The 18,993-nt window shown below is 44.4% G+C and overlaps 1 protein-coding gene across 3 annotated transcripts in view; it reads right to left on the reverse strand.

Moving 5' to 3' along the window:
* RARB (retinoic acid receptor beta) overlaps positions 1–18,993 on the reverse strand; it is a 548,867-nt gene that overhangs the window by 431,233 nt on the left and 98,641 nt on the right. The gene's annotated exons all lie outside the window — the stretch shown is intronic.

Below are 18,993 nucleotides of genomic sequence, written 5' to 3' on the forward strand. Positions count from 1 at the left end.
AGTTATGGATATCACTGGCTTCATAAGATAAGAACAGAAAAGTTATTTGTTAGGTACCACAGGCCATAATCTGCACATCTAACTCAAAGCAAAATCTCCACTGAATCCACATTGAGTTTTGCAGAGGTTAAAACTGCAAGATTGTTGGGCCCCATCTTTTAGTCAATGAGGGTATGTCTACACTACCCCGCTAGTTCGAACTAGCGGGGTAATGTATGCATACCGCACTTGCTAATGAAGCCCGGGATTTGAATTTCCCGGGCTTCATTAGCATAAGCGGGGAGCCGCCATTTTTAAATCCCCGCTGCTTCGAACCCCGTGTAGCGCGGCTACACGGGGCTCGAACTAGGTAGTTCGGACTAGGGTGCCTATTCCGAACTACCGTTACTCCTCGTGAACGGTAGTTCGGAATAGGCACCCTAGTCCGAACTACCTAGTTCGAGCCCCGTGTAGCCGCGCTGCACGGGGTTCGAAGCAGCGGGGATTTTAAAATGGCGGCTCCCCGCTTATGCTAATGAAGCCCGGGAAATTCAAATCCCGGGCTTCATTAGCAAGTGCGGTATGCATACATTACCCTCCTAGTTCGAACTAGGAGGGTAGTGTAGTCATACCCTGAGAGTCATTCATCTCCTCACAAAGAATAAGTAAATAGGCTTTGTTCAGGTCTTATCAAGAGTCTTGTACCAGTCTAAGGACACAACAGCTAATTCCCTACCATAACTACAGGAGGCTTGTTTTGGCCCCTTTCTAAGACTGTCCCAAATGCATCTTAGTGGATGATATATTCAGAGTAATGGGTAGATAGTGTGGAGGCTATCTGGCGCCTTTGAGGTGTGAGCTTTACCGCATGCTTATACAGCCAGGTGTATTCTTGGCTTAGTGCTTGCCAGTCATGAAACAAATTCAGCCCAGTGTAAGTGGATGCAGCAGCACCCATTTAACACAATGGTGAACATGGCCTAGTGTCTTTAATAACAATCCAGGCACTCATATTGTTTTACTTTTTAAAGTTCAACAACTGTAGAAGCAAATATTCCCAAAGGATGATTAACTAGGAGATCTTCCCTAGCTGGGCTTTTTGCATGTTACAATACAATGGTAATTTTTAATTTTAATTATATCTGGAAGGTAGAGAATGTAACTTTCTATAGCAGGGAGATTTTAGTGAATTAGAAGGATTCTGTTGTAAAAACATTTTGTGAATGAACTTTATTACAATTGTATATATGTTAGCCTACTGAAATAAACATATAGGCCCAAATACGGAAACTTTTACTCATTTACTGACATAAAACAAAAAAAAAGATAAAAAAGAGACACAGGTATTCAAAGAACAATAGGCAATGCTACCAAAACCATGTGAGTTCTTAAAAGAAAAATTATTGCAGAAAACAAACCTGACTGAATTCCAGAGATATGAAATGAATGTTCCCTGCTAATAAGATATTAGAGCAATGTCCAATCAACCATTAAAAAAAAACCCATTGTGAAGTCCACTGGTTCTTCCAAGTTCACTGGGTATACCACAGAATATATAACTTTATAACATCACAGATCTCATATGCTAGATCCGCTGCATGTGTAAATAACTCCACTGGCTTCAAAGAAGCCATGCTGATTCACACCAGTGGAGAATCCAGCCGGAGTTTCTGCATGCAGTCATGGATGTCTGACATTTGTACACACTGTGAAGCATCTTGAGCAATTCTAAGACAGTAAGGCTGTGTCTACACTGGCATGATTTTTCGCAAATACTTTTAACAGAAAAGTTTTTCTGTTAAAAGTATTTGCACAAGAGAGCGTCTATACTGGCATGTGCCTTTATGCAAAAGATTTGCTTTTTGCCAAAGCATCCGTGCCAGTGTAGACGCTCTCTTGCACAAGAAACCTCCAATGGCCATTTTAGCCATTGGGCTTTCTTGCGCAAGAAATTAACGTTGCTGTCTACACTGGCCCTCTTGCACAAGAATACTTGCAGCCTAACAGTGTTTCCTCTAAACTGCAAAGCAGCACAGCTTCACAGGTATTTAATCTGAGCCTTGATCTTCTGACTGGGTGGGGCTGATTAATCACCTGAGAAGCTGTGCTGCAGCACATCTTAGAGGGAATACGGGACAGCAGTAGTCTTTCATTGGGGCTGAAAATGTTTTAAACTTTTTAATTTAAAACATACACATGCAAATATCCCACCTATCCTTGTCAGCAGACTACATTTATTACACATTCCTAGTTCTAACTCAATTTTGCTTTCAGCTTTCAAGTTCATTTCTTAAGTTCTATGTGTGCCATCGTCAGGCTTCCAGTATGAAGCGTAACCACCATTCTTAAAGTTAAAAACTCCATGAGGAACACTCGATGTTTTCTTCTTCAATGTACGATATGCTCATGAGAACTCAAGTCTCCAAAAAGCAATGACTGAATATTGCATTATGTCAATAGCCTAGAAGCCATGGCCTAGAAATCACAGTAAGAACAAACTATTTTTCAAGACAGTCTCAGTCCAGTTACTAACACCATGGAGGGACTTCCAGTTCTGAGGACATGAACAGATAACAAGTCAGCTGTTAAATTCACTGATGGGATTGTTTGTCATGGATAATTCTGTTAAAATATTGTATACTAAATATAATTGCCAGAAAAGATGTTACACATGGGCTCACATCCTCAAGTGGAGCTGTCTGACACATATATAAGGGCTGGAGGGTATATTAAGAAGTGCAGTTCTATGAAAATGGGCAAGCCAATGTGAGAAAATATATCTATTGAAGCTTAATGAAATTCCCAATGCACTAGGCATTTTGCAAACTGTAAATATTCAATGTAAATTAACAAGTGCAAATCCACCCATTTGAGGCTGGTGCATGCATAATTTGAGTTATTTAACATTGTAGTTTACATGATAGTTATTATCTGCCAAAAACTACCTGCTGTATGTAAAGGTATAGCCTTCATCCTTAGAGTATGCCTTCTCCTTGAACATGGTGAGTGATTCCCAACTCAAGGAGACATGCTCACTTTTGCTGTCACAAGCCAGAACACAAAAAAAAGAATATAGCCATAGTAGAAGCTAGCCAGCTTGACTAAGTATGTAGGATACATAGATGGATATTTTCTTTGGGCACCTAGCCCCATCTGCAATTTGCACTGCCACCACTATTCTCTCTTTTTAGTGCACTGGCTTGATGAGAGCTAGCACGAGTGTATTACACTCACCCTTCCAACTCAAAGTGTAGACATACCAATAATTGGATACATTGAGAGAGCTCCTGTAAAGGATGATAGAAAAAGGCTTGACAATGGTATGCCTGAAAAAGTTAGTTTAATTAAATGCTTAAGAATAGGACTCTAGAATTCTTGTGCATTTCTTAGAGCCAATTCCTCCACAGGGACTCCACTATGACTGGGCGTTTCAGATTACAGGATGCAAGCTCAAAAAAGCAGAGTTGGGAAGACTTGAACTTGGACCTGAGAATGTATCCCAAAAAAACTCTCGATGGGAGCAGTGTTCTAGGAACATTTGAATTCTGCTTCTCTCAAGCAAGAACTAACTTCCACCTTAACTCTTCTGCCAAACAGAACTTTCAAAGACTAATTAAATCTAGGAAGGTGAACATGTAGTCAACTATGCAAATAATCAATAAACTTAGGTTTATCAGTTAATCTTGTCAACTACACACATTCCCTCACCCCCTTGCTTCTTCTGTACTGGGGTTGGGAAGAGGAGCAGGAACTGCTGCTGGGCTTAAAAGCTGGTTCTCCCCAGCTAGTCTATGCAGGAGCTGGTTTTTAAACTGGCTCCCCTCATGGACCAGCTCCTTCTGCCACCTTGCGGTGCTGCCAGGAGTGGGCAGGGGCTCCCCATGCAGTTACACGACTATTCAATTACCCAATATTTAACATCCCTAGTTCAATCCAGTTCATTTAAGCTTTCTAGTACTCCTTTCTACTACTTCTACAGCCAGGGCACAAAACCCCATTCTTGTTCATGAAATATATCACAGAACAGCACATCTCCAGTCTTGCTGTTGGACAAAAACTAGTTTCTTGTGTCATGTGTATCTCTGGAACTATGCTTCTGTTAAAGCTGCATAATATATTCTGGGGTATATGGGAGAGTCCCAGATTATCATTTTTGAAAGAAGAAATATTCTGGACCCAGTAAGGAAACAAGTGATCTACTAGGTATAAAAGATAAGGAAAGGTGGTTTGGGAAGCTTATATATCTCGGCACAAGCCTGCACAAGAGGCGGACCCAAACCCTTTGGAAGGGTTGTCCATAACTAATACAAAGCCCGTTCTTTCCTTTACCAAATTATTCTCTCCCATTCCTTACTTGAGTCTGCAACCAACTTGTTAGATTCTCAAGGAACAACAAGAAATTTTCAAATTCCAAATTCACAAACTTTCTAATCAAGCTACCACAGCAAGAGAATTTAGAATAATATAGACATTTAGCCTTTTTGTCAGAAGAAGTGGATTTAGGATGAGTCTGGCATAGAAAAGGTAGAGAAACTCCACTCCTTTAGCTGGAATGAAACAATGTTTTTCTCTGACCTGGGAGCTGGAGAGGTGGCTGGTCCTCTCCAAAATTAGAAATACAAGAGAGCAAGGTCACATAAGTGTAATGGTGGACAATGCGTCCAAGCATTCTCAGACTTTAGGTGCTGGCACTACATGCACACCAACAGTGAAAAAACAAGGAGACAAACACTTGAAGAAATCATCTTTCTATGGGTATTTATAATGACCAGCAATTATCATTTCTTAACCTTCTCTTTGATAAGCTAAGTACACTGAGCTCCTTAAGCTTTACATTATGGGCCTGTCTAGACTACGTTGAAGTTGCATTTTTTGAGGAAGAGTGGCTTTTCGAAAAGGGGAAGGGAAAAAACCCCACGTCCCAACTACTTTTGAAAGCTCCGCTTTTGAAAGTGAGATCGGAAGAAGATATGAAATTCCCATGGAATTTACATATCCTCTTTCGAAACTTCAGCGTAGTCTAGACATAGCCTTAGAGGGTCATTTTCCGGACCTCTAGATCATTTTTGTGGCTCTCCTTTAATTATCTCCAGTATTTACACATCCTTCTTGAAGTGTGGACATCAGACTGGACACAGTAGTCTAGCAGAGGTCTTACCACTGCTGGTTGTGGAGAGACAAGATGACTTCTCAACTGCTGCTTGTCAATCCCTTTGTACATCTAAGGATTGTGTTAGTCTTTTTGCCATAACCCTGCTCATGCACATGCTGAGGCAATTATTTTCAATGACCCCAATGTCCTTCTGTGAGACACTGCTTTAAAAATAGAGTCTCCTACTCTATAATTTACATTCTTTGCTTCCACAAGCGTTATCTTATTTGGCTATAGCAAAACACATTTTGGCCACAGCTACGCAGTGGCCCTTTAAGAGGGAGCAATTCCAATGAACCTATGCCTGATCAGCTGACCCACAATAGGGTTATAAGAGAAGGCACCTATACCATAGAGAGGGAAAAGCCTGGGTGAATCATTCTGAAGAGTCAGAGAAAAAGCAGCAAAGACAAGGTGACCACACGTTTCCAGAATACAGGACCTTCTGTTCTTCCAGGAATGAAGTGAGATACCATGGGACAGAGGATGCCATTTTTAAGAGCTGGAGGGAGTAACGCAGCATCCCCTGTCAAATACCAGACAAAACAACATCTGATTTTCTCTCCATACCACACAAGGGACAAAACTGTCAAAAAGAGGCCTGTCCAGTGTAATATCAGATACGTAGCTTCCCTAGGCAGACAAAACAGACTTGGAGCTCTCACTACCAGCTTCCTGGGTCTAAGAAAAGAGACCAGAAACAAGAAGTTTCCTGGATGCGGGGTATGACTCACCATTTATGTCATGCTCCCTAACAATACCTGGCACAGCTGGAGGAAACTCATGATACAACCCAACAGATCAAATCCTGGTCATGTGCCACCTGAGACCCAATAGGCATATACCAAGAAGAAGTGACTGACAGAGTCCCCTGTCCAGGGAAGCAGTGGAAATAAGATGAGGGGCATCCAAGTGAGCCAGGGAGCTGCAAGAAGTTTCTAGAAGACTCTGCTAGAGTACCCTGGGAGATGAAGCAGTGGGAATGTGCTGGGGGAAAATGGCCCATCAGGGAGAAAGCCCTGGTTGACAATGCTCAGGGAACAGAAAACTCCTGCAGAAGCCTTAAAGTGGGAAGGGTTTGAAAGCTAAAGGGGAAAATCCCATGACAGCTGTACTCCAGGTGGGTTTAATAACTATTTTTGGTTTTGATTATATTTGGGAAAATGAAACTCTTTTTCTTGCCTTGAAAGAGACACTGTGTGGGGCTGGGGGTCTTTTATGAACAAGGAAAAAGGCCAAACTGGTTACACCAGGCAATTCAGAACACTCTGCAAACAACAACTTATCCTCCTCCTTCTTTACTAGTCCACCAATCTTTGTGTCATCTGCAAATTTTAACAGCAAAGGTTTTATCTCATCATCTACTTCTGAAGCTATTTAATACCACTGGACTAAGATTCCCAGTGGACCACACTAGAAAAGGCCTCACTTATTGGTACTTCCCCAATAGCAACTACATTTTAAGATCTCTCTGCCAGATAGACTTTAATCTCATGTGTGCTGTTAATTCCATATATAACCCAGAGGCACTGAGACTAGCGAGAAGGAAGAGTGAAATCTCTACAGCTTTCACCAAGCCACAAGGGTCTTTTAGCTCATGTGGTTGAGTCATATGCCATTAGATCCTAAAGTTGCAGGTTCAGTCCCACTTGCTGATAACCAAGGTCTGTTGGCTTTACATATACAATGCATTTTTGTTACATGTTACATAGTGCTAAGTCACATGCATGGGAGAAATGTAAGTCTATTACATCAACACATACCTGCTGCTCTCTTTGGCCATGGCAGTCCAGCATCAGCTGTAGGTAACCCAACATGCAGGCTATGACATTTTTCTAAACAGTGCTATACACCTTCTTCCTCAACATACATACAAAGTTCAGACCATTGCTATGTGAGAGCAATCTGGCTGAACCATGAACTCAGGAGTCCACATGAAAACAATAACATGCCTAGCAGAGCTCTATCTTTCAACTCATGCCATGATTGTGCCTTATGCAGTTTCCTTTCTTCTCATTTCTGTATAATGAAAAACATCCTTGCCTCTTCTCTACCTGCCTCTGTCAGGGAACTCGACATACAACCTTTGAGTTTTAAATATGGACTTCATACTTGAAGAGGTATAACTTTATCTCTAGGCCACTGAGCCAGTCATGTGTCAATCATTTCTGATCTATTTCTGTGGCTTGACTCTTCAGTTTCCTTCCCCTTCTCAAACTGCTGCAGGGTTATGGCCACACTGCACCTATCTGTATCTGAGCAGGTACAATAGTTTGTAGTGCAATATTGTCTCTTGTATTTAGGAGATAGCTCCAGATTAATCAAAGTTCCCTTTGTGACTCGCACTGACTTCATCAGGTCATAGGCCACACATTGCAATTTCCTTTGCTCTTTGATTTGTATTAATCAGCAATTTTGGACTGTATATCTTTCCATTTCCTTTTAAGCATCACTGCATTACAGCGGCACCTGGTGGGATTGGCTGGCGCTGAAAATGCAAGCCAGCTCATCAAGGACTCTGAAAGTGACTTACCTTCAGGAAACCCTATGATATTCATAATTAAAATAAATATTGCAATCATTTTCTGCCCCTCTTCATAACATTCTATACATATAAAAAATCCAAGGTTTGTGTCTTTGAGCATTATGCTAGCATTCACTGAAGATACACAGCCACTGCAAATTAAGGAATTCAGAGAACAGCTTGTGATTTTTAATCCACACCTGAGCGTTAGATTCCAACTACTGGCTCTAAAAGATTATCAGTGTGCTGTAACACAGAACCAAAAAGGAGAACCAGATGAATAATCCATCTTTGGATCCTATCAATTTTTGATTCATTAGCTAACATGAAAAATTAACAGAAGCACATTAAAGGTAAAGCTTGGTTTGTATTCTAGGCAATAGAGTGACACACAGAGCCCTTTTTCTTTTGATTACTGACTTCAGTCTCGTAATTTTTATTTTATGGGACACAAAGTATCAAATACAGCTTCAAAATATAATGTTCAAAATATAGTAGACAATAAATGTTTCATCTTTTTTCACAAACTAGGCCTTTAAAAGAGCTTTAGTTATTTATTTTTATGGCAGCAGCATACATGTGTGTATGACACAGTAAAGAATACTGATCCCTGAAGACCTCAGATATCTTAAACTCAAAAAAATCAATACCAAGTCCCAGTTTTATGAGGGCTTTCACTATTTATTTTAAGGCCTAAGAAAGTGGACAGTGTCTACTAAGATTTTTTGACAAAAACAAACAAACTGAAAAGAAAGTCATAGGCTCTAGAGACTGAAAACTATACAACCAAAGAAAAATATAAGCCAATAAATGAAATGATTGGGTTTCATCCTAAATGAAAGATTTCCCTTAAAATGTCTGCATATTATCAATTTTGCGCCTTTAGGTCCTAACACTACAACTGATAATGAGTAAGTGGACTGAAGTCAACTGGCTACCCCTCAGGTGCAGCAGCCTGTCAGCTACAAGGTAGTCACCTTAGAAACAGTTATCCAAACAAAGCAAAAGGACATTTCAGCACATATCTTAATTTCAACTGAAAATCACCACTGCACATCACTGGAGCATGTAGGCTACTCTATAAGGACAATACTTGCTAAGTGATTGATTTTATAAATGATATCTATTGCATCCTCTAAATCTATGTATTTTAAAGAAATAATATAAATCCACTGCATTAAACCACAGTATCAAATAATAATGGTAAAAATTCTTATCCCTTCAGACAAAATCACAGTTCTTGCAATATGTCAGTTGAGCACAAACCCCACAATTTAGAACAGGGATGTAAGCAACTAATTGACTATCTGATAAGCAAAATCTTATCGGATAGTCGACACACTAGTCGACTAGTCTCTTCCCCCCCACTTGCTGCCTCTATCAAAAAGAGGCAGCAAGGGGGGGAGGAGGAGGAGATGCAGGAGGAGCCAGCTTAAAAGCAGGTTTCCCTCAGCTCCAGCTCCATGGGAGTGGGTAGGGGTGCAGTGGCAGTGTTCCAACTTTGAAATGTACAAGAGTCCCCGCTGGGGTTCTTGTACATTTCAAAGTGGAAGTGCGGCATGGAGACTGGGGCCAGAGGGATACTCAGAGTCCCCTGCTGACCCTGGGCTCCATGCAGATGCTTCTGCTTTGAAATGTACAAGAGCCCCACCAAGCGGAAGAGCCCGCATGGAGCCCAGGGTCAATGGGGAACTCCCCGTTGGCCCTGGGCTCCACGCAGCATTTCAAATGCAGAGGAACCCCTGCTGGGGCTTTTGTACATTTCAAAGACGGAACGCCATGCTAGTCCTTATCGATTAATCAAAACGTCAATGGACATTCTGTCGACCATTTGATTAGTTGATTAATCTAATTTTACCATCCCTAATTTAGAATTCTCCACTCAGAATAATTTCCTCTGTCAGTGAGGACGTGTCTACACTGCACCACAACTCGAAATAAAATATGCAATTTGGGCTACACACATTGCATATCTTATTTCGATGCTATTTCAAAATAGCTTAGGGTATGTCTACACTACCCCGCTAGTTCGAACTAGCAGGGTAATGTATGCATACCGCACTTGCTAATGAAGCCCGGGATTTGAATTTCCCGGGCTTCATTAGCATAAGCGGGGAGCCGCCATTTTTAAATCCCCGCTGCTTCGAACCCCGTGCAGCGCGGCTACACGGGGCTCGAACTAGGTAGTTCGGACTAGGTTCCTATTCCGAACTACCGGTACTCCTCGTGAAACGAGGTGTACCGGTAGTTCGGAATAGGCACCCTAGTCCGAACTACCTAGTTCGAGCCCCGTGTAGCCGCGCTGCACGGGGTTCGAAGCAGCAGGGATTTAAAAATGGCGGCTCCCCGCTTATGCTAATGAAGCCCAGGAAATTCAAATCCCGGGCTTCATTAGCAAGTGCGGTATGCATACATTACCCTCCTAGTTCGAACTAGGAGGGTAGTGTAGACATACCCTTAGTTAGTCATTAGGCACACAGTGCTAAATTTCTAAATAAAGCACTATTCCAAAATGTGCTTTATGCCTCATAGAATGAAGTTTAGAATAGTGAGCCCAAATTAATGGGCTTGCTGTGAAGATGCAGGTTAGCTATTTCAGGATACTCCGGTATCCCAAAATAGCATTGCAATGTAGACGTAGCCTACAAGTCCCAATTAGGATGAAGCACAAAGAGAAATGGGGACCCTAAACTACAGAGAGTCCAAATTATAAACTACAAGAAAGTTAAGATAATTTTTATAGTAGGCAGCTGTTCTTCATATACCATTGAAATCCTGTGTCTCACTGCTGTACATATATAAAGAGACTTTTCAGGTGTCCATTAAAGTAATATAGTTAATAGGGTCTATTAACTGTGCCTACTTTCCCTTAATTGTTTATTTGCATGCTTTTCTGCATTTTGCTTAATCTTTTTCTTTAAAACTACACATACTCTTTATCAGGCCCATCAATGGGGTGTGTGGAGTGGGACAATTTCCCTGGGGCCTGATGATTCAAAAAGGTCCAGGGCTGTCAGCTGACACCACTACTGAAACAGCAACAGTGGACGGAGACCCAGGCCATTGAAATTGCTGATGGAGCACTCCATGATGTACTCTAGGCAGCTCTGAGGGCTGGTTGTAGGGCGACATGGTGGGCTGGCTGTCCCAACCCCATCTCTTCCACCCAAGTCCCAGCCCCTTCTGGGAAATCAGAATCATCCTCCCATCTTGTCCAGTGGCCCATCAATTTTGTCTCTCACACACACACACACACACACACACACACACACACACACACACACACACACACACACACACACACACACACCCTGTTCTTCATGTACATAGGTCATTGTTTCACATTATATAAGTACCTCCTCTACTAATGCAAGCAATTGGTAAGGAATATGATGGAAAATACTGCATCTTTGTCTGAAAGATCTGGTTATGACAGACAGGATATTGGGCTAAAGGGACCAAGGGTCTGATGACCACATATGACAATTCCTTTGTTCTTATGTTCCTATCCAGGTACCCTGAGGTAACTAGAGTGACAATGGATGGGTGCCCATTGTAGTAAAATAATCTATCATTCTACTTCTCAGTGCACTGAACTGGATAATGTTAGGTTAAGTGTTGTCACACTGGATAAGTTTATGCTATATCACATATTCAAATACACAACTCAGTGTGATGTGTAGGACAATACACTGAAGTTTGCTATAGCTTTGTATTCAGCACTGGAGAATCAAGATGAGTTTGGAGACAGTGAAACCTGTGACACTTTTTAGTGTAATAGCCAGAAAATATTTTAGAATTTTCAAATTTAAAACTGTGTTATTATTGAAATAGAAATGGCTCAAAATGTAGAAGTAACTTACTACACTTATCGCCATTCCGCTACATGTGTCTGTCTGTCATCTACCTAACTGAATTAACAAAAAGAAATTAATCAGGAGCAGTGATGACTGGCTAAGAAATTCAGCATCATCACTGCTCAATGCAGAGAATGATATGACATGAACTCAAAATCACATTCATATAATTAACATTACAAATTTACAATATATACACAAAAATACATGAATAAAATGAAACAAAACATGTCTTCAGCAAACATTACCAAAGGATCATGAAAGCATCATCACTAAGTTTACGTCAAATATTAAAATACCAACTCAACCAAAAGTGGTCAAGTTGCAAATCTATTTATAAAAAGTATGATAAATCTGCAGCCAAGCAGTCCTTCAGCCAGTCAGCTAAGGCCCTGGATATAATCTTATAATCAGAATAGAGAAGAGAAATAGGTTTCCAGTTCCGTAAGTCACAGCAATCCCCTTTTTCCTGTAGCAGGCTGATCATTGCCCAGTACCAATTAAAGGCAGTTCATTCTCATGAATATGCTCCAGCACTACTAGTCTTTCAAGTCAGGACTGAAACAATGATACAATGCCAAAAATGCTTGTAAAATTCCCGGCCGGGGGGGGGGGGGGGGGGGGCGGGGGGGCAGACAGTCAATACCTAAGGCTTGGCCTGCTCCTGTGTTGCAACAAAGAGCTCCCAGTGATAGTGGGGCATTCAGGCAAGGCTGTTCCTCGCCAGTCAAATGGCATAATCCCAGCAAAGCTCCTTCACTGCCAGAACATCACAGGTTTCAGGCAAGTACAGTACACTGTAAAAACAGGTAGCTGCTTTGCAGAACTCAGCAGAGCCAGCCATCAGATGACCATACAGCAGCTATATGGGGGAAAAAATCTGCCAACAGTCAGCACATCTTCTTCAGGCCCAAAATAGAATCTTGTAGGAGCATTACGTAGCTGAGTAAAACAGGTGCAAATCAGGGCTCTTTGCACCTTCTCTTCCAACAGCAGCGAGGAGTCCTGTGGCACCTTATAGACTAACTGAAGTGTTGGAGCATAAGCTTTCGTGGGCAAAGACCCACTTCGTCAAATGCATGTAGCGGAAATTTCCAGAGGCTGGTATAAATATGCAGGCCAGAATCAGGCTGGAGATGACGAGATGGATTCAATCAAGGAGGATGAGGCCCACTTCTAGCAGCTGATCAGGAGGTGATAATTCCAAGAGAGCAGAAGCTGCTTTTGTAGTTAGCAAGCCATTCACAGTCTTTGTTTAATCCAGAGTTGATTGTGTCAAACTTGAAGATGAACCGTAGCTCAGCAGTTTCTCTTTGAAGTCTGGTCCTGAAGTTTTTTTGCTGCAGGATTCTGCAATTGTGTGTCCAGGAAGATTGAAGTGTTCCCCTATAGGTTTTTGTATGTTACCATTCCTAATATCAGATTTGGGTCCATTGATTCTTTTACGTAGGGACTGTCCAGTTTGGCTGATGTATATAGCAGTGGGGCATTGTTGGCACATGATGGCATATGTTACATTAGTAGATGTGCAGGAGAATGTACCTGTGACAGTATGGCTGATCTGGTTAGGTCCTGTGATGGTGTTGCTGGTGTATATATGTGGGCAGAGTTGGCACCGAGGTTTGTTGCAAGGATTGGTTCCTGAGTTCGAGTTATTATGGTGCGGTGTGTAGTTGCTGGTGTGAATATGCTTCAGGTTGGCGGGCTGTCTGTGGGCAAGGACTGGCCTACCTCCCAAGGCCTGTGAAAGCGAGGGATCATTGTCCAGGATGGGCTGAAGATCACTAATGATGCGTTGGAGAGGTTTTAGCTAAGGACTGTAGGTGATGGCCAGTGGTGTTCTGTTGGTTTCTTTCTTGGGCTTGTCCCGTAGCAGGAGGCTTCTGGGTACACGTCTGGCTCTGTCAATCTGTCTCCTCACTTCCTCGTGTGGGTATCGTAGTTTACAGAATGCTTGTTGAAGATCTTGTAGGTGTAGGTCTCTGTCTGAGGGGTTGGAACATATGCGCTTGTACCTCAGTGCTTGGCTGTAAACAATGGATCGTGTGGTGTGTTCGGGATGGACGCTGGAGGCATGCAGGTAAGCATAGTGGTCGGTAGGCTTTCGGTATAGGGTGGTATTGATGTGACCGTCACTTATTTGTACCGTGGTGTCCAGGAAATTTCCAGAGGCAGGTATAAATATGCAGGCCAGAATCAGGCTGGAGATGACGAGGTGGATCCAATCAGGGAGGATGAGGCCCACTTCTAGTAGCTGATCTGGAGGTGTGAATTCCAAGAGAGCAGAAGCTGCTTTTGTAGTTAGCAAGCCAGTCACAGTCTTTGTTTAATCCAGAGTTGATTGTGTCAAACTTGAAGATGAACTGTAGCTCAGCAGTTTCTCTTTGAAGTCTGGTACTTCAGGATCTTGATTGGATCCACCTCGTCATCTCCAGCCTGATTCTGGATCCAATCAAGGTCCTGAAGTACCAGACTTCAAAGAGAAACTGCTGAGCTACCTGCCTCTGGAAATTTCCGCTACATGCATTTGACGAAGTAGGTCTTTGCCCACGAAAGTTTATGCTCCTACACTTCAGTTAGTCTATAAGGTGCCACAGGACTCCTCGCCGCTTTTGCAGATTCAGACTAACACGGCTACCCCTCTGATACTCTCTTCCAACAGACACCTTAGGACAGGACTGGGCAATAATTTTTGATTGGGGGCCACTTCAGAAATTTTTGAAGTGGCCCCAGGCCATTCCAGAAGGGGCAGAGCCTCAGACACTACCATGGACACTACCATGCTTCCCTGCCCACAGACCCTGATTGGTCTGAAGGTGGGGAAGCATGTAAAGTCTCCCTCCCCACGCCCAGAGACAAGCGCTAGCTGTTCTGAACTAGGTGCCCATACCCCTGCCAGTTGGAGGACACTTCGCAAGCTCCCTCTTGCCCCCAGGTCATTCAAGACTTGGGAGTCGGGGAGCGTATGACATCTCCTTTCACTCTGCTCCCATCCTATAAGGAGCGCATGGCGCTTAGAAGCACCACGCCCCTGGCAGGGCGGGAGGAGACTTTGCGTGCTCGCCCTGCTCCAGTCCTGCAGGTTCTGACTGGCCTGGGGGCAGAGGGAGCACAAGAAGTCTTTCGCTCCCTACCCTCAGACGTGTGGTGCTTAGAGTCAACTGCTAGGGTTGACTCTAAGTGCCGTGCACTCCCCAGTCCTTAGGCCCTGGTTGGCCTTGGGACAGGGTAGTGGCAGAGCTTCTGTGAGCTGGATTAACCCGCTTGGTGGGCCAAATCTGGCCCATAGAGGCCCTTTTATCTACCCCTGCCTTAGGGGCTGGTACTTCTCAGTTAAGGTTTGGAGCAACAGCACCAAATCTCTCATATCAAGGTTGCCATAAAGGCCCAAGATTTTTCATTCCAGGGCACTCATAGTCGGACACAAGGTCTGTGTGGCAAACTAGGTAAATAGTTGGCAGCACAGTTGAATCCGGACCACTGTCTCAGGGATTCACATAGATATTTGTGATGCCAAAACAGTGATGCCAAAACGGTCCCAAAACAAAGCAAAAATCTGGGTGTAATTCAAGTCCTGTGCTAATTGTATATTACAGTGCCAGTGAGAAGCACAGGCAGGACCAGAGAGAGTCATTGACAGAGATATAAGTGAGTGAGAGATGTGGAAGACCAAACAAACATTCACAGTGGTCTTCATGGTACAAAGGCAATCCAATCTACCCCCTGAGAGGGGCACTAGCCCTCCACCTAAGGCCCCATCCTTTCTAGAGGCATGAAGTCAGCCTCCTGCCTTGTCCAGGGGCCCAGTGAGTCTGTTGGCCCCACTTCCCTGAGACTTATCCTTTAGCCAAGTGTACTGCTCAACAGTGGCATGAGAGAACCACCCAAACATCCACTAGCCTAAAGGTGTGCAAGGAATACAGTTCCTTGGCTGACTGAGGGTGTGGCTCCTTGTGGTTCCTGTCTAAAACATAATCTAGAGGAAAATAACAGTATCAGGGTCAGAGCCAAGCACAGCATGGGCAATTAAATTCAGAAAGGAGACATGATCTAGCCCCAGAGTAGGGGCACAAACAGTAAAAAGATTAACGATAGTGCCAATCTGTCCCCAGCATGGAAGATCTGGCCTAGCACAGCCTCTTTCATGGAGAGGATCTGTGACCTTGCTCCATGGGAAAAGAGAACAGCATCCCCAGCAGAGCCCATGGCTTAAGAAAGTTTCCCTTTCCCATTCCTTCAACCAGTTGCCCTGATTCTCAGGGTATAAGTGCATCTCTGCAAGAGGAGAAAACCAGTCTGTGTTTGCCTGAGAAACTAGTGATCATCCTGACAACCTTTAATATTTACAGCCTAGAGTCTGGAATAAGGGAGGGAAAATACTGGCCCACAGGCTGGGCCTGGTGCACCAGGGTTTGCATCTGGCGGGCCTCCACCACTATCTTTACCTGCACAGTCATTAGCGACTGCAGCTTTGCAGCTCCCATGGGCCACAGATAACTGTTCCCAGCCAATAGGAGCTGCTGGAAGTGGTGTCCCAGTCTGCTCTGCTTCCATTGGTTGGGAGCAGAGATTGCTGGTACCTGCGGCTGTTCAGGTAAATACAGTGGCGGCAGTCTGCCAGAGGCTAACCCTGCCAAACTGCCCCCATGTTACTGCCCACCCCTAGACTAGGAGAAAGCCAAGCAGCAGAGACAAACAATGGAAAGTAGAAGTATTCTGAACAAAACGAGCAATGTGAAAGGCTGTGGAACTTCAACAATCCCCACACACTTCCTCACTGTATTCAAAAAACTTTTCGAGACTAACTGTAGGAAAACTCTCAACTAAGGTCTCTCTCAAGACAAAAGCAAAGGAATTAACAAAGACCCATAAATCAGGGAAACAGGCCTCAACCTCAATTACCCGCTTCCCTTTAGTGCTATCCAAAAAGTCATCAATCTGCTTCATACTGTTTCCACCCTTCCTACTGTGCTGCCTTGTTGGGACATCAGGAACCAGTGACGGAGACAGAAATCATCATCATCCTCTCCCTCACGTTGTGGCAGCTCAGAAAAACACTGAGCTGCTATTGTAAGTGTTGCCTCATTCACAAAGGAAAGAGATTCAGTGGGAGCAGTTTGCATATCTATTTTCCCCAGGACAGTAGGTAGTGTAGCCCCAGGCTGGAACCCAGCACCATCTCCAGAGCATGCAGGATCATGGGATTAAGGACTCATCGTACTTCACTGGGAGCTTCAAGCATAGTGCTATTACCCAACTCAACACTATTCTCCTCCTTGGTGCACATAACTCCATCTTTGGCCACTGGCAGCAACACAGGGGTCTCCAGAGCCCTAGACCTTTTAGAAATAGTCCTGCATAAATCTGTCTTGTTGGTCTGTTCTTTACACCCAGCTCTAGAATCTGTCTCTGCTTCTTCCACAGGGAGGTGCTCCTCAATCTCCAGCCGCAAGTGATGGGGTCACAACCTCTTGAGGGCAGCTCCCTGGGCAATGGCAGACCACACAAGGTGAGGGAGATAGAATCTGGCAGTGCCGATTCTCTGTCTCCTATTGGCCCCTTGATGTCCCAGCCTTCTCCCTGCTATCCTAGGATCCCACAATATTATCAGGGACCTCCAGCCAGCAGTGTGCGAGCATTAACCTCTCACCAGAGTCACCACATAGGCAATGTTTCCTATTTTCAGAGACAGCAAACACTGCGTTAGCTACCTGACCTATGTGATGCCCTAAAATGAGATTCAAGGGCTTTTGCAGGGTTATTTACAACCACATAAACCTGGCACCAGAACAACATAACACACTTCGTAGGTAGATCCTAGCAGCCTGACAGAATCATCCTAACAGCAGTAAGTATCTTCCCATAACAGGAAACAGCAGACACAAGCAATTCATTGCGCGGGGAGTGGGGGGGGAGGGGGTGTAGGAAAAACTACTTTAGTAGAAAGAGCAAACAAGGGAATAACTTGAACAAAAAGACTCCTTGACCTAGAGTCCCTCCGATACCAAACAACTCAGAAACTGTTAGAGTATGTCTACACTACAAAGTTAATTCAAACTAACAGCCGTTAGTTCAAATTAACTTTAATAGGGGCTACACATATAAACCGCTAGTTCAAATTTAAATCGAACTAGCGGAACGCTTAATTCAAACTAGGTAAACCTCATTCTACGAGGACTAACGCCTAGTTCGAATTAAGTAGTTTGAATTAAGGGCTGTGTAGCCACTTAATTCGAACTAGTTGGAGGCTAGCCCTTCCCAGGTTGCCCTGGTGGCCACTCTGGGCCAAACCAGGGAAACTCTTCTGCCCCCCTCCCGGCCCTGGAGCCCTTAAAGGGGCACAATCTGGCTACAGTGCTTGTGCCAGTTGCAAGCCTGCCAGCACTCAGCCAGCAGACCCTACACCTGGCACGGCATGAGCCAGCCACCTGCTGCCACCCAGCCCTCCGCCTCTTCCCAGGACCAGGCTGGCGGCTCCCAGGAGCCTGCCCAGGGCCGCAAGAGGTGGGTGCCCGCCTGGTCTAGTGTGGAGATCGTGGGCCTCATCGACGTTTGGGGGGAGGCCTCCAACGTCCACAATCTCCGCACTAGGCACATGAATGCGGCCATCTAGGGCAGGATAGCTGCCAGTCTGGCCACCAAAGGCAACATGCGAACCCAAGAGAAAGTCTGCATGAAAATCAAGTTGGTCCAGTGAGACCCCCCCAACCCTGAGCCCTGAGCTTAGAACATAAGAACATAAGAATGGCCATACTGGGTCAGTCCAAAGGTCCATCTAGCCCAGTAGCCTGTCTGCCGACAGCGGCCAATACCAGGTACCCCGGAAGGGATAGACTGAAGACAATGACCAAGCGATTTGTCTCCTGCCATCCATCTCCAGCCTTCCACAAACAGAGGCCAGGGACACCATTCCTACCCCCTGGCTAATAGCAGTCCATCGACCCAACCTCCATGAATTTATCTAACTTCTCTTTAAACTCTGTTAGGGTATGTCTACACTACCCCGCTAGTTCGAACTAGCGGGGTAATGTAGGCATACCGCACTTGCAAATGAAGCCCGGGATTTGAATTTCCCGGGCTTCATTTGCATAAGCGGGGCTCTGCCAATTTTAAATCCCCGCTTGTTCGAACCCCGTGCCGCGCGGGGGCTTCATTTACATTTACATGGCTGCCGCGCTAAGCCGACAAACAGCTGATCAGCTGTTTGTCGGCTCGCCGCTAGTCTGGACGTTCCCCCTGTCGACATCAAAGCCCTTTGTCGGCAGCCCCGGTAAACCTCATTCCACGAGGAATAACGGGGCTGCCGACAAAGGGCTTTGATGTCGACAGGGGGAACGTCCAGACTAGTGGCGAGCCGACAAACAGCTGATCAGCTGTTTGTCGGCTCAGCGCAGCAGCCATGTAAATGTAAATGAAGCCGCGATCATTTAAATCACGGCTTCATTTGCCTTTGCTGATCTGTCTAATCTTCATGCCTCTGC

The sequence above is a fragment of the Pelodiscus sinensis genome, chromosome 2 (assembly GCF_049634645.1).
Source record: "Pelodiscus sinensis isolate JC-2024 chromosome 2, ASM4963464v1, whole genome shotgun sequence".
NCBI lineage: Eukaryota > Metazoa > Chordata > Testudines > Trionychidae > Pelodiscus > Pelodiscus sinensis.